Source organism: Topomyia yanbarensis, chromosome 1 (assembly GCF_030247195.1).
Source record: "Topomyia yanbarensis strain Yona2022 chromosome 1, ASM3024719v1, whole genome shotgun sequence".
NCBI classification, from domain to species: Eukaryota; Metazoa; Arthropoda; class Insecta; order Diptera; family Culicidae; genus Topomyia; species Topomyia yanbarensis.
Genome location: NC_080670.1, coordinates 191,132,735 through 191,149,536, shown reverse-complemented (window position 1 = coordinate 191,149,536; position 16,802 = coordinate 191,132,735). Strand labels below are relative to the sequence as shown.

At 37.2% G+C, this 16,802-nt stretch overlaps 1 protein-coding gene across 7 annotated transcripts in view; it reads right to left on the bottom strand.

Moving 5' to 3' along the window:
- The window catches only part of LOC131685169 (sex determination protein fruitless), a 624,000-nt gene extending 607,558 nt beyond the window's left edge, over positions 1-16,442 (bottom strand). For 2 of the 7 annotated variants that reach the window (XM_058968790.1, XM_058968798.1), the window contains exon 1: positions 14,301-15,388. The gene's annotated coding sequence lies outside the window, so the exon portion shown is untranslated. Of the gene's footprint in view, positions 1-14,300; positions 15,394-16,310 lie in introns of those variants that run through there. The other 5 variants (XM_058968683.1, XM_058968704.1, XM_058968721.1 and 2 more) reach the window with 5 other exon arrangements.
- Between the last annotated feature and the right edge of the window lie 360 nt (positions 16,443-16,802).

Below are 16,802 nucleotides of genomic sequence, written 5' to 3'. Positions count from 1 at the left end.
ACTTTCCGGTATGTAGTCCAGCTCTCTTCTTTGCATTCTGGACGTAGCTCTGCGACATGCCGATCTTTTTAGCCAAATCACGGCTTGAGACGTTGGGATTTGCTTTAATCATCCGCTTAACCTTTCCCTCCGTCTTTTTTTTCTCCGATCCCGGTTTTCTTCCAGCTCCTTTGCCGTGGTCCAACGTCAACCTCTCCTGGAACCGCTTCAACACTCTGGACACGGTTGAATGGTGAATGTTCAACATTTTTCTCAACTGCCGGTGCGACAGGTCAGGAAATTCCAGGTGTTTGGAAAGAATTTGTTCTCTCGACTCGCGTTGGTTCACCTCCATTTTCGTTGAATCGAAAAACACGGCTTCGAGTTTGACAGCATGTAAACAATACACATCAATGAGAAAGTGTGCAAAATTTGGTTGATTTTTACCCAATGGTAAAAAAGTTATGCCCAGTTGAATGTGTCGCAATAATTTCGTGGTCGTCCTTTACTGATAATAATCATTTTCAAAATAAAAATCCTTGAATTATGAGAAAAATGCATTTTAGGTTTTAAACTGGAAATATTTTTGGCAACACTGTAACTAAAAAAATACTATTCTTTCTAGATTCCCTAACTCATTTCCTTTAAAATGCATCTAACCGATTGTTTATAGAATCAAAAAAAAATATAAATTGATGCTTTATTTGTATGGAAAATTTTCCATGCACATTTGTAAGATATTTGTAATATTTAAGAGATTAATACAGAATAGATAGAAGTATCAACTGTCAATCAACTAGGTAATTGAAAAATTGATAATTAGTAGGTAATACAATTGCTTAAGCTACATTGGCCGTGGGAGAACCTAACAAAATTTGTTATAATGCTGATAGAAGCCTATCACAGGTTGTCACATTTTTGATATATACTAGAAGAATTTCTATTATATTTTCTGTTATTTTACCAATTAACGAGACCATAGTTATAACAAAACTTGTTGTCATAACAAAGTAACACAGCCTGTAATAATTTGGTTATTTCTTTCGGATCGGATAATGACCAATCAAAGCATTGGTCGCCAACGACAATATAATAACAACGATAATATAAGCAAGAACTGTTTTTTTAAAATGTTTCTGAAATTTCAAAGCTAGAATTTCTAATTTCGATGCCAAATGTCTTTAAAATATTCATTGAAATTTGATGCACTCTTGAAAATTTGACTAAAATCGACTTTTTGGGACTTTAACTTTTCATATATTTAAAGGATATGCAATCACTCAGAAACTCGACAAACTAATTCCATTTTTCGAAAAAAAAAAAAATTGGTAGCGAAGCCGATGGAGATTGAAGGTTGTGTGTCCGCTGATAAAAATAAGTTAACATGAAAACAAATGAGCTTATACAGAAAAGCTAATAATAATATTGAGGTTTTTCAAATGTTCAATTTGGAGAATCGTAGCAACCTTTGACAAGAAAGGAAGTGAAAATTTTCCGCAGTTGTTATTTGCTCACGTTATTGAGTGTAAAATGTAAAGTGGCTACAATTTTTTTTCAAGAAGAGAATCAAACAGTACAAACTTAAACGACTCAAATTGTGCAAGTTCTGATGCCATTGCTTGGTGTCGGTGGATCCAGTAGTACAGTGAAATGCATATATCACAAACCTTTTTATGTTGTAATCGTGAATGGAAAACCTAGCGTGTTAATCTAGCATCTTCAGTTTCATTTTATTTGTTTCACGGTTGTATGATCTGTCATGAGGCTTTTTTATAAATTGCTCATCTAGTAGTTTATATGGGAATTGATGTCATCAGTTTGTAATCTACGAAGCATACTAGGCTGACACAATGCCACGCAGTGTACGTTTCTTCAAATTTATCTCTGCTGTCAACGACGAGATTCGTTTTATGCGGTGTCATGAATGCGAAGCATTGAGTGGGATTATTGCGCTTTGTCAGAAGCGATTTATGATTGCTAAGCATTCTTTTGGCTCTAGAAGTTTTGAAAGAATCGTAGTAAAACATTCGGTATATGATCCGTCATATTTCTACGAAATAATCGTGCCTCCGAAATTTCTAGTGAAAATATCGACGTCCGACGCAAAGTTTAGTGCTTTTCTGTTTAACCTTCAAAACGGTCTTTGTTAATTGATAAAAGTGCAAATTTGTAAAGTTAAAATCGAAGCTGGAAAATAAAAAAAATTGAAAAGGGGAAAATACTTTTGTTACAGGCGAGTATTGTTACGATTCTTCTTTCTTATGTTACACGCGAGGCCTGTACTGTTGAAAAATGCGTCGCAAAATTCTTGAGCTTTTCTTAGGAGGCTGCTATTTATCTTAAAACCAAACGTGCTCCGGAATGGCCATGTCGCAGTCAAATCTTCAGATAGGCCCACAACAACAAGGATCAATCTACTGAGAAAATCCTCAAAATGTTAATATCCGTAGTGCAAGAGTTCAGTATCAACCGATTTCCAGAAAACTATTGCGGAGAAAAATAATAAGGTTATCTAAAAAATAAAACACTAATCGCACACCGTGTGACACAGGCTCATGCTAATGCTGATTTCAATTTTGTATCGGAGTCGCTCTAGGTTCGCTCTGTATTGTCATTTTTATATGGCTGTAATAAATATTAGAGCGGACCTCGGGCGACTCGGATCGAAGACCGAAGTCAGCACTAGTTTGGAGGAGAGCGAGTAAAGGCGCTTTAACCTAGGCTTAATGAGCCAGGGCAAGGTGTAAATACCTCTGTCCCATCCCAAAGGACCAAAGGAGTGACATTAACCTTCTTAGCAAAGTCACTCCCAACGTTTTATTCTAACCCCATATACAATGAAACGGACGGTACGGTTGTCCTCGTTTCTTCCTCATTCAAGTTTCAAAACGATTCGTTGATTGAATTATTCATTGACTGAATAATTCAATTGCCGTATAATATTGAAACATCTTCAAACCCAACTCTGCACAGTAGGCCTGGCCGTTTTAATATTTGCGACATATTATAATATGCTTCAAATATTAATGTTGAGAAGAAGGACACTAAAGAATAACTGCAGTGTTTTCCAGGATGCTTTTCAATACTGGCTGTGTGAGGGTTAGAATAGAATAGAATTTTTCAAATGTTCTATTAAGGTGAAGATATGTGGAAGCCACGTTGCTAGGCACCGGCTCGCTTGTTTACATTGAGAAAAACTGAAATCTGAAGTGAAAATTCAATCGCACAAATGAGAGTTTCCAAACATTTTCCTTCGGTCATCTGCACATTGGCAGAAAATTTGAAGTTTTGTTAGTAAACGATCAAAATTTCGCGAGTGTTTTTGCAGTGGTGTGTGAATAAAGTGCATTTGAAAAAGTGCAATGAAAACGAGAAGAAGAAAAATAAGAGTGTTTCGAAAAGAAACCCCAAGTGAAGAGGGGTAATATTTTCGCACAAAATAGGAGCTACAGATGGCATTCCGTCATAAACTCGGATTGGTTGTATAGGAAAATGTTCTAGCTTCCTTAAGTAGCAGTTTCGTGGCACACCAGCAAGGTTAGTGTGTTGAAAAACGTATTTTTATATTTGCTCATGTCAGATACATGGTTAGGCAGGGGAGAGGGGTGTATGCGGCGTAGCAGCTATGTTGTGGCTCGCATGTATAATGTCCTTAAACAATCAACGTCGACACGTACCTAATTAGGTTCGTAACTGTTGAGTGCTTTCTCATGAACTCACACAGCCATAGTATCACGTAGATTAAACAGATTTTTTTGGGTTCATTCCAGCAAACAAAATTTTCTGTCGGAACTTGCCAACGAAGCCAATAAGTTCTGAAGGTTTTCAAGATGCGGGTTATGCTTAGTAAAGTTGGAATAAACTGATCATGATTTGATATTTGATAAAAGTAAATATCCTGGACTGAATTCCGCATTCTCTGGTTTCAAAACAACGAAATCCAACCTTTCCAAGTTAGGTGCACAAATTAGGTTTATTCATTTTTCCCTTTCGAGGAGCAAAATTTCACTTAGCAATGAAAGTAAGTTGTTTGAAAAAGTAATTCTGTGGGACAATATTCCAGATTCGCAAAATTTGACCAAAGTAGACAACTGACCCTTCAAGTAAATTCTGTAGGTTGTCAGGACTGTTATTTGTTATTTGAGAAAGTACCTTTAATCTTATTTTTTGATTTTCAAGAGGTAACCGATTTGAAAAACTACAAGGTCAAACGCCGACGGTCGGAAGAATGAGCTCGCCCGAACAATGCTAAAACATACATATAAAATAAAATATAAGCAAACAAAAATTAACCTGTTTCTTTCATTAAAATTTTAACCAGTACCATTGGCACAAATCACTTGAAATTATTGCCAATTTCACTGTTTCATTGAATTAACAAAGTATTATTCTAATAATATAAAACAAAAGTTTTCTTTATTGTTTGTTGCATTAAGTTTTATTTGTTCTAACTTTTCTTACGCTAACTTGTTTATAGTAAACAGCACAATGTCTAGACAGTGCAAAAATTGGTCATTTTTAAGCTATTTTCGAGTTTCCATCGCAAATTTTTTTTTAAATAAAAACATCCGTTATTTTGCATAAAAATATGAATTTACATCAATACCCATTGATCATCATAAATATTGGAGGTAAAACTTCCTTAATAATGGATCCTTAATCTACCTAAAAAATAGTCATTCGCCGCAATTTTTTTTATCAACTTTATGTTATCACTATTGGTAATTCATTAACATTATTTGGTGAAAGATCAATAAATTACTTAATTAATACCAAAATTAGAAGAGTTGGCCAATTTCTATATAGAAAAAGGACGACCCTTGGATATTTTATTTATTCAATTCCGTCGCCATATTGGCCCTAAGCATTTTGGACCGAAAAAATGCTTTATCTTTTATCTTGGTTTTTATTCAGTAATTACTACACTATTTGTAAATTATCAACATTGGTAATAAAAAGTTGATTTTTGTTGTTAATTGGGTATATCAAGGATCCATCATTGTGAAAGTTTAACCTGCAATATGAACATTTACAACGGTTACCGATGGGTACTGGTGTGAAATTCATGTTTTATGTAAAATAATGAGTGTTTTCATATTACAAATTTTTTGTGATAAATACTCAAAAATTGGACATACATAGAATTTTTGGCCATTGAATTGGTTATTAGAAACTAAGTTAGTAGTGTGAATTAAGTTGACATCGTTGACGACTGTCATTCCGCCTGTTATTAGGGGAGAGTGAGTACGCTTGAACACTTTTTCTCATAACTTTTCAATAAAATAAAAATTTTAATTGCAAAGTTCGCCAGCTTGTATTCAATTCATATTGTAAGATCTATGAATAATGTTTAAATCCGAATACTATATCCTGTCAGTAATATGAACAGTTTTGAAAATCATGTCAAAACGAAGTTTTTGTAAAAACGTGTGGTAACTTGATCCCCCGCCTACTAGGCCTGAAGAAACAAAGCACACTATGACTTCTAGGCACGAAAGTTCAGCTAATCACCTATCCTGACAAATTAATTAATAAGACTAACTTTTTAGATGCACGACAAACTTTGACTACAGTAGAAAGTCAAGTATTTAAAGCAAATCAGTGCTGTTTAATTTGCTTTTCCAATCTTCAATAACTTGTACCATATTTGTTTACGAAAAAAAAACATTTTAGATAAATTAATGGTGCCATTTACATTATGGAAATGATGTTTTTCTATTTCTATACATTTCTAAAGTGTTTGAAAAAACTAATGATATGGATTAAGAGTACCCAGTGTCACAGGGATCAAAGATACCTGTTTTATGAGGTGAACAAAATTTAAATTTTTTTGTATGTGTTGTGAAACTTTTTCTTCGAAAAACGTGTTTTTCTAGACAAAAGCCCTTAGAAAGTAATCGTACTTGAAAATATTCAAATACAATTACTTCGACGATCACATACAACCGTTCAAAAAAATTTGTAAAAAGATCCTCGAGATGGATTTGAACACATATTTTCTAAAATATTATATAACTTTTCCAAACCAAATGTAATACGTCAGATTGTTTTTTTAAACATCATAAACGACCAAATATTTCATTTTCTCTTAATATTGTGATAACTTTATGCGTATAGATTATGAGATGTGACAAGGGAATCAAATATCCCCAAGGATCAAGTGTCCTCACTCTCCCCTACGGATCAGCTGTATAAGTTAGAACATAGCTGTATATTCAATGTAAAAAATTGTCAAGTGAGTATTTCCTTACGTAAAAATTAATGCTGAACACGAATTTTGTGTTGGAATTTCGATATTTGATTTTGGTTATTCGATATTTATATTATCATTTATTAAAAAAATGAGGACATAAAACATTCGCTAAGGGGCACTGTAGGTCACTACTATCATGTAAATTTGAATTATTTTGACATGGACATGGTGCGTAATTTTGTGTGTTCAAGCTACTCGATCAATCTCTAAAAAAATTTCGTACTCGTATGAAAGGAAAGTAAGCAGCTCGTCAGCATCGTCAATCGCGTGAGTTATCAATTTAATAATTTAAACCGGAATGCACAACTTCCATTCTGCACTCTGGCGACGACGAGAACATCGCAGAAATCATTCACTAGTACAGCACCGAAAGCAGCTACTAAAAACACTTTTTTTACATTTCTTTCCGTGCTTTCATGATTTTTCACATCATTTGTCACTTTCTCATTGTAATACCTGAATGACGTCAATGGATTCCACTTATTATTTTTGCTATTATTTTTAAATAATCAGAAGTATTTATACTCCTCAAATAGAAAGTTGAATAGTCAAAATTTTCTAGGCGTGTAAATTGTTTTATTTAACCTCGAATATAGTGACCTATCGTACCCCTAGATTTTGAAAACATCGAAATAAAGTACCTGCTGAAAAATCTGTATCTAGAGTTTAACACCATCATTCTTCTTTCCAGTAAACTCAAAACTATTCCAATCGACCAGGCAGTTCTTGAGATAACGTTTTTTGTAGTACGAACATACCACCAACGCTGCATCCGCTATCATCTACAGCTTATATTGCATAACAATCGCAAATCAAGCCCAAATTACTACCTTCAAACATCGGCAAAGACGTCACCGAAAAAGAAGTTTTCGATCTTGTGACTGGTCGGTTGGAACCAAAAAGTGCTCCAAATGGCCGGATCCCTGGTTCGGCATGGCAAAACAAAACGTCAATGAGATTCATTTCGTTCAATATAGATCCAGGTACGAGGGGTATGGAGGATCTTTTTGATAGGACAACTCAGGCAACCATAAGTATTACACCATGACACTATATTGGCCATATATTAGCACTAACAGAGCATATAAAGTCTATTTCAGCGTTAGCAATGTATGTATGTTCGGTGTACTGTCAAAATATGGATGTTCTATATAAAGCTAAAATATTTCATAGTTGAGAATCTTAATAACGTATATGCTGTATACATGCATTTAGAGCTATTATATAATGACAGTATAGTGAAAATACAATGTCGACCATTTATTACGGAAGACTTTGGAAGTAAAATTTTGTCATCTACAAAAAAAATTAAACATAACATAGACAAATGGAAAAATATTAGAAAAGTAGGGATTGTAGACGAAAAGTAAGTTTGTAATTTTAGAAATTACATTTCATTGGAAAGTTTATAGTCAAACAAATTCTAACATTTGGCCGAGAATAATATTTTTATCAAAATATATATTTTACACATTATATAATAGCTCTAAATGCATATATAGAGCATATACGTTATTAAGACTCCCAAAACTACTACGAATTAATTCAGCTTTATATAGAACATTCATATTTTGACAGTACTCCGAACATAAATGACTATTGAAGGTGAAAGAATTGTAATTGTAAAAAATTGTAATTGAGATTAAAATTTTTATATGTACAATATATACAAAAATTATCGACAATTGTATATAAACGTCATCAAAATCGGCTAAGTATAACTGGAGCTATTTGAGATTCAGTGACGATACAATCTTTTTAAATGTGATAATTTTTTTTCAGAATATCGCAAAATCCGATCCTTAAAAATAATTTCCTACAGCATTTTCGATCTCAGCGAGACATTTGACTACGGAAATGATAAAAAAATATTTTTTTTTAAATTTGTGAACTAGTGTATTTGTAGGAAAGAATAGAGTGAGAGTATTTCAGGAAAGTTTTCACACATATTTCAATTGATTGAATTGTTCAAAATTTTCACAAAAGTACGTGCCAATTCGGAAAAAGTGTGATTTTTTCCACATATTATTTTCACAGTTTTAGACGATCTTGACAATTTCAATGAATTAGAAACAAGCTTGAGGCAGTACCGTCTTTACGCATGGGCACATTGGGCCAGGGCCAGGGGCCCCGGGCTTTTAGGGGCCCCCAACTTAAGATGAATATAGAATCATTCTGAAGGCCATGTTTCAAAAAATAGTGGCACTCAATTGTTTATAACTCTTAAGCGTGTCGGTAACAATGGATCAGTTGCTCGGATTTGCACATTGAGCCTTTCCATGTCATGTTTAGAGAGCATCATACAATCAAGCGGAGTGATGGTAGCGGTAGGAAACGAGGCACTGCATGACCAGGATGGTATTAGACAAATTCAAACGTCAATCAAGCATTTCGATTAAAATTTCAATTCATTTTGAGCAAAAAAAAGGTACCAAGCAGGAGCGGCAACCAACAAGGTGGCAGAATTTGCAACAAGAAAGCTGTACAGTGTGGAAGAGATATCGAAATTCGGTACACAATCCTTGTTTGGCAAGCGATCCGCGCATGTGGCAAATTTTCATTTCTTCATCACATCAAGTGAATGGACACATCTACATACGAACCTCTAAAAATGACTCCTGGACTTTTTGAGGTGTCACGATACTTTCGCGGCCAGATTAGGCATTTTCCACTATGCCGTCGTAGTCTGGTGCAGAACCAATTATGTCATTTTTGTACGACAATCCGTCTTATCACAAATGTTTTAAGCCGTCAGGATCAGAAATCGGAATATACTGGCTCAAATGGAACATATCCCGTAGGTAGTCGAGGATTTGTGCCTCACGGCAGCGTGCATGCAATGTGTTTCCTGTTTCGACTGTTTTACATGACTGGTATTGAAAGGATTTTTTTAATTTAAATTTTTAATCATTTATGTTTGGGTTTATATTTTGTACTAAATTGCAGTCTAAGTGATGTAGCATTTGCTTTTCGTCTCTAATGAGCTTTGCTGGTAGATTACTGTTTGGCGCTGATTATGAATGAACTGCTAATAGTTGTGGTAGTGAATTATTGAAATGAATTGTGCTGCTCATATTAATAGGTTCGAGTAATTTCGATGGTTCGCTATATTTATTTGTTTACGTAACAACGAAGGTATTGAACATTTGTACTTTCGAAAGGTGAAAAGGCTAATTATTGGCATTATTAATTTTTTATTTCGACTATGTTAGTCACATTTTCTTTTTTAGATTTTAACGACATTCAATTAGCTAGAGATTATTAGCTACTTCTACTCTGAAACTAGAAGTGGCAGGGTCATTAGAACAGGCTTAATATCGTACGGGCTTAATTTTTGTCTTCTGCTAATGAAGATCGAGCTTAGGCAGCATAACTACGAAACACCCGAGTTCACTAGCATGTGTCCTGGTATAGACAGACAAGTCCATCTTTACCGAATCGTTTGTCACGTTTGTCTCTTTCTACGCTCTACCATCAAAACCCTAGACTTGCAACTTAACTACCGGCGCCGTCTTTAAAATACTAATTCGTTGAATATGAAAATATTAATATTACTTAAAATGTACTTGTATGATATCTTCGCCTCTCCGAACTGTTCACTGTGCAAGAAAGCACAAAACTTCTGTCAGAATATATAACAAAAATCTACCCCAGCAATAATGTGTGCATGAAGAGACACTATTTCAAAAAATCGTTCTAGTCCTGTAGCGAAAAACGCGAATATCTAAAATGAATGAACCTTGCATCGCTCAATTAGTTTCGACATAATATCGAGTGATTTCAATGGCTGCAATATTCAATATTGTCATCAGTAAATGTAGTTGATTTATAATTGAAAAATGTGGCTTTTTTAAAGCTGGCAATTGACTTTTTCCAGCTGCATCATATCAGTAACAGTAAGAAATTGAGAATAACATTGTATGAATCAATGTAATTATTGTAAATCACGTAGTCGTTATCTATTAACAAGTTGAATTTTGTTGCCATATTGCTAAATATTTTTCCAAGATTGCCATATCGTAAGGACAATTATTGAATGAATAGTCGACATTGTAGTGTTGACGTGTAACCCGCCTTACTACATCATTCATCATCATTAAGGGAGGCACTTTTCAGCCTCAAACAACGTCTTACAACTATGAAGGTTTCCTGAAGTTTGATACCTGGAGGTTCTGTAGAATCCCATTCGGAATTCCGTCCGGGATTTTAGGAGAATCCAATTCGCCATTACAGGGGAATCCCATGCGGGATTAGCGAGACTCCCATCCGTGATTCTGGGAGAATTTGCGATTTGAGGATTTTCAATATAATCTTATTCTGGATTCCTTCTCATCAGTGATTTCTAGTGAAAAAATCTGTGAAATTTCTCGGAACCCATCCGGGAGAATTCTATCCGGAATCCGAGATTTCCGGATTTTTCCAAAATTTTAACCGGGATTTCCGTATAATCCCATCGTGGATTTCGGGAGATTTTCATTAGGAATTGGCAGAATATCCTATTCGAGATTTCAGGAAAATCCTAACAGAGATTTCGGAAGGTTCCTACCTGGAGTTATTTCAGAATTATAGCTGAGATATTTAGCAAATCCCATCAAGGAATTTAAAAGTTTTTTAGGATTTCTGGAGTATGTCAAGGAGAATTGTTGGAGAATTCTACTCGGAATTTCAATAGAACCACTGCCGGGATTTATAGATAAAACCAACCATGATTTCTGAAAAATAAAAAATCCGGGATTTCTGAAGAGTCTTAAAAAAAATCAAATTATGCAAAAGAGGCAAATTTTTATTATATTGACGCATCATTTGATTAACCACAAATGATGCGTTAATATATTAAAAAATATTAAAAAAATACCTCACCATGTCCAGAAAAAAATTATTTATCTTTTTTGCTTTTTAGCGACATTCAGTTAGCTAGAACAGCGGTTTTCATACCACGGACCCCTTAGAAATTACCCTGGATTGTTGCGGACCCCCACGGTTAAACATCGATTTTATATGTTATCAATATATCATTTTGAAACTGTTAGGAAACAAGACTTGAAATTTTTCTATCCACTCGGAAAAAAAAACATTTTTCGTCGCGGAATCCTAGCAACGTCTTCACGGCCTCCTAGGGGTCTTCGAACCCCAGGTTGAGAATCACTGAGCTAGAGATTACTGAGTAGGGAAAGTTATGAAAATCTAGAGCCATATTACTCAAGGGAGAGCAAGGATGTTAAATATACAGATCGTAAAACTAGAAGCGGCAGGGTCATTAGAAACAGGCTTCAAATCTTACAGACTAATCTTGAGTCTTCTACTGGCATAGGAAATAACATATAAGTAGACATTGTAGAATTATTCTTGTAGCCTACATCTGATTGACGAAATAAATAAATAATCAAATTGAAACAGAAGACGAAACATTTGATACTGTAGTGCAAAGGCTCTGCCGTTTTGCTAACTTAAAAATACGAAAATATTAGCTAAATGTTAGACAGCTTTCGACCTTGTCCAAAGGTACTTAGATACTTTATTTCCAATCAATTTCAAAACAATTTGAAATTTCTGCAGTAATTATTTTGAAAATATTTTAATCTTATTCCAAAATAAAACACAGCACTTAGTTCTTTAAAACAATTTACATCATTGGATTATAAATCTTCGAAGCTAGTTTTTCTTTTCGAAGTGGGAAAAATGTTGGAAATAAATTCGGAAAAAGTTCAGTTTCTACAAAATGCAAAAAATCGACAAAAATTTGAAACTGCAAATATTTTGAATACAAAACAAGTTTGATAAACCAGAATTCACTGTTATACAACACTCAAATAAGTGTCATATCTAAATGTTCGAGAAATGACCCTGCAAAATTTACGGATGTCTGCTATTTATATTTTAGTGATTTAATGATGTATTTCGGATTAAGAAAAATCCACACTTATGAACGATTTATTTATTTTTAAACGTTTTTTTATACTGGAGGTTGATCCTTGCCGAGTTTTACGGGTGAGAACTTTTCAAGCGATTCTTATGCTGAAGGATTTCTATCCGATTTTTATGCTTGAAGTTTATTTCCGATTTTTATATTCTAATATGTTTGAAACGGGTTTTGCGAAGCATGTTCTATCCTTGCGACTTTTGTTTTCGGTCGCTCAATTAGCTCTAGAGATTACTGAGTAGGGAAAATTATGAAAATCTAGAGCCATAGTACTCAAGGGAGAGCAAGGATGTGAAATATACAGATCGGAAAACTAGAAAAGGGCAGGGTCTTTAGAAATAGGCTTAAAACCTAACGGACTAATCTTTTGTCTTCTACTGGGCGGAGTCAAGCTTTGGCAGCATTACTATGAATCGCTCAAGTCTACCAGCATGTCTCACGGTAAAGACAGACTTGTTCCTCTTTACCAAGAGAACTAATTAAATGTAGTTAGAAGGTAAAAAAGAAAATGTGTCTTCATATTAGTGGAAATAAAAAAGGAAAAAAAATAAAATTATCTTTAAATAGTAGAAATAAGGAATAGCATATAAGTAGAATCATTCTTGTAGCCTACATCTGATTGACGAAATAAATAAATAAATGTAAGATTCTTAATATCCTTGGGATCGTAGCTACGCAATATCTAAGAATCGATTGCGAAGACTGTTGAAACAGAAGGCGACACATTTGATACTGTAATGCAAAGGCTCTGCTGTTTTACCAACTTAAAAATGCGAAAATATTAGCTAAATGTTAGACAGCTTTTGGCCTTGTCCAAAAGCGTTTAGACATTTTATTTCCGAACTATTTCAAAATAATTTCAAATCTATGTAGTAATTATTTTGAAAACTATTCAAATTTTATTTCAAAACAAAACACAGCACTTCCAGAGTTCTTTAAAACAACCAAAATCGGTTGATTCTAAATCTTCGAAGCTAGCCTTTGTTTTCGAAGTTTAGTGTGGGAAAATTGTTGGAAATAAATCCGGAAAAAGTTCAGTTTCTACAAAATGCAAAAAAATCGACAAATTCGAAGCTGCAAATATTTTGAAACCATAATTTGCTGTTATTAAACACTCAAATAAATGTCATATCTAAATGGTCGAGAAATGACCCTGCAAAATTTACGGATGTTTGCTATTTATATTTTAGTGATTTAATGATTCATTTCGGATTAAGGAAAATCCACACTTCGTCCATTCAATTTGGGTGATTCTTAACGAAGAACATTCCAAAATGAGCCCTAATTAGAATTTCCATGCATTGAACATTTATTCCCAAATCAAAATTCCAATTATACCTCCAACTTCAAAGAATCCATTTCAATCTTAAAATTTTCATAGATCTCCGTAAAATTCTAAAATCCAACGCTAAAAATTCCCAACCCACAACCATTGGAAGCTACGACGGCACACATCCTCCCGTTACAAAGTATGCATTACAACTAGCAGCCGAACCATCCGAACGGCAGCGAACCTATTCCATCGTTCTCGTCGTCCTCGTCGTCATCATCGTCATCGCCAATGGCATCGTGTTGGAAGCCGAAAAACTTGGCACATCTCTCTCGGTACCCCGACGATACCGACGACGACGACGACGACGACAGTTGCCGGAGACGACGACCACTTCCCATCCCATCCCGTCGTCACTTTATTACATCAAGCGACCGAAGGATGGTGGATGGAGGTTCCGGACTCTGATTTGTACTGACGCTTCCAACCAGCCAGCCTGCTACGATGACAGTTACCACCCTGTTTTGCAGCGCCTGAAGGTAGTTTGGGGTGGTTTGGCGACCAAAGCTGGATGTTTACAAGTGGATTGACTTGTGACGCAGCTTGGATCGGGCGCGCGTGCATGGGTAAGAAGGAAATTACTTTTTTTTCGCAGCTTAGGTGCATGGGGGGCTTACTGACTGAGAGAAAAAAAAAGCTGGCATGCAACTGCATCGTTGCATTCGTTCGAGCACGGGGTTTCAGATTGCAACCCCGTGCACCAACCAACCGGCGGCGGCGGCGGACACCGGTGTGGCTTCTGAAAGGCTGCTCTGAAGTTTCGATTTTCAGTTTTTCAAGGGTTTTTGTATCGTATTCCTGGCACTGGTGGCACTTACCTGGTGGTACTCGAAGCCTACACCAACCGTTGGCGTTGATGGCGTGGTTTTCGCAGACAAACCGGCGAGGTTTTCCTCGGTCCCTTTCCTCAATGGGATGCCCTTGCGGCGGCTCTTCCGGGACTTTATTTTTACCTCAATTTTTTATAACCCTAACACTCAACACTCACAACGGATATTTTGTTTCGCTATCAGAGAGAGAGAGACAGATCACTTCACTTGGGTTGCACCTTTTTCTTTCATTTCACACCGATAGACTGGTACTTTCGGGTGGCCTACCTTGCAGGCGTCACTTCGATAGAACTATTTTCCTCACTGGGAGTCACTGTTTGTAAGCTTGATTTCAAACGGTTTGTCAGTTAGTCGATAAAATTGCGATTACAAGGACACCAATTATGTAATACTCACACGCGACATGCACACAGAGAGATAGACACTGGCGGATGCGGACGTGGAACACAAACCAACACAGACCGGCACTTACTACGACGGGAGATGGCAAAATCTCAGTTCGATGCCAGTTTTGTAAATCACTTCTCGCTCACTTTACTGATAGCAAGGGCCAGTAAAAATCGTCATCATCGTCAGTTAGTCAGTCAGTCAGTCAGTCAGTCGATAAAGCCCACGAAGGATACCGATTAAAGAGAACTGACTTCGGCGGTGGCAAACTATCATGTATCTCAGCAAATTGATTCAGAGCAGGGTGTCCCCAAACAGATTACCGCACCGGTTGACGGTCAGATCGAAAATGCATTCACGATGCTCGTTCCGGGAACAAATGGTCCCAAAAAAAACCGGAGATACGGTTGTGTAATTGGAGGCAACCCTTTCGGCTAACATTCACTTTGTTGGCTTGATCTGATCCGGCAGCTTAGAACCTTTAGCTTATCAACTGAACTGCGGCAGCAGGGAAGAACTCGCTCGACCTTACGGCTTGGAATCTCGCACTGCACTAAATAATGACGACGACGCAACATTACTTTAAATGTACTTTTACTAACGACACACTCCGGGACTCCAACGATTCAAACGATTGCATACAGTGAGGCGCTCTCCCGACGCCTGGTTGTATGTAAACAGCACGGCCGTCGACTACAGCCAACTACTTCCTCGTTTCGGTTTGCACTCAGCACACTTGGAATGGAAAACCGATCGGGCGCTCTCGCTCACTCGGCGGACACTAAAAACAAAAAAAAAACATCAGCACACCCAAGAGCTGCACATAAACATCGGGAACCCTACACGGAAGCGATCGGGAAAAGCGCACACAACAATTACAAAAGTTACCAGAACCGGCAGGTGGCAGCAGCGGCTCTGCAACCCTATTTACTCACTCACACAATCAGAGTTACCATGCAGCAGCAGCAGCAGCTACTGCGAGTTGGTTGCTTTCCAATGCACATGGTTTGTCCCCCTCCTGAAACCCTTCCAAAGCCATCATCCTGTCAAGCAAAAGGAAAAACTCGACGTTACACAACATCACACTCGGCTAGTGGCCCGACGATGACGACAACGATGCGCCCATTGCATACCTTTCAGGCGTGCTCCCACAACCCGATTACAGCCGAACCAATTGTGCACCGACTGCACCCGAACGACTTACGAAGTTGCACTGCCAGGCCAGTGCCACATGCCATGCAATCCCGATCCCGACGAATCGAAATCATTGCTCCTCTACCGCTCTCATTCATGCAGTGCAGCACCCTTTTTACTTACCGTCATCATCCCACCAGCCCCCATCAACCAACCCGCGGGTCCGGCCCAACCCGACCCGATTCGACCTGACCCGACCGAAACCGACTGTCTATTAAAAGTACATATATTTTATCTCCCTCCCGTCCTTCCGGCACAAAAGGCCGAAAAGGTAGTGGCACAAGGAGTTCCTGTTTACATGCGCACCAGACCGGCGGCGGCAGCGACGGCGGCGTACTCTCACCGGGTCACTCAAACCGTCTGCTGCATCCGTCAGAACCTATCCCAACAACATGCCCTCTATTATCAAACGCTCACCTGTGTGTAACGAACGAGCGAACACTCACGCTAAGAACAGACACTCGCTCTCCAGTCTCGATCACTCACTCTCCGTGAGTGCCGGACGGGTGTTGACTCGAGTGATTTTTCTGCACTTCCGTGTCTCACGCTGACAAGAGCTTTAAAAACATTGCAACATTTTTCCACCATTCAAGCACACAAACTTGTTTTTGCCAGCCGACCGGCGACAATCACTTCACTTTAAACTTTTCCATCCGAAAACAATCGCCATCGCATCGGATTGACAAGACACAGATCACAAACACTTCACGACTGACCCTGAAATGCAAAGCTCCCTGAATATTTGCAATGGGGCCAGACTTCCTAACTTGGAAGTGTTATCAGTAATGTATGCAGTACACGCGCGACCGAACGGGGGCGCCCCAAAAAACCGATCGGCCGAGCGAACGACGGCACACGGAAATGCACTCACAGTCAGTTACACCAATACCACAGTAACATATGGACAAG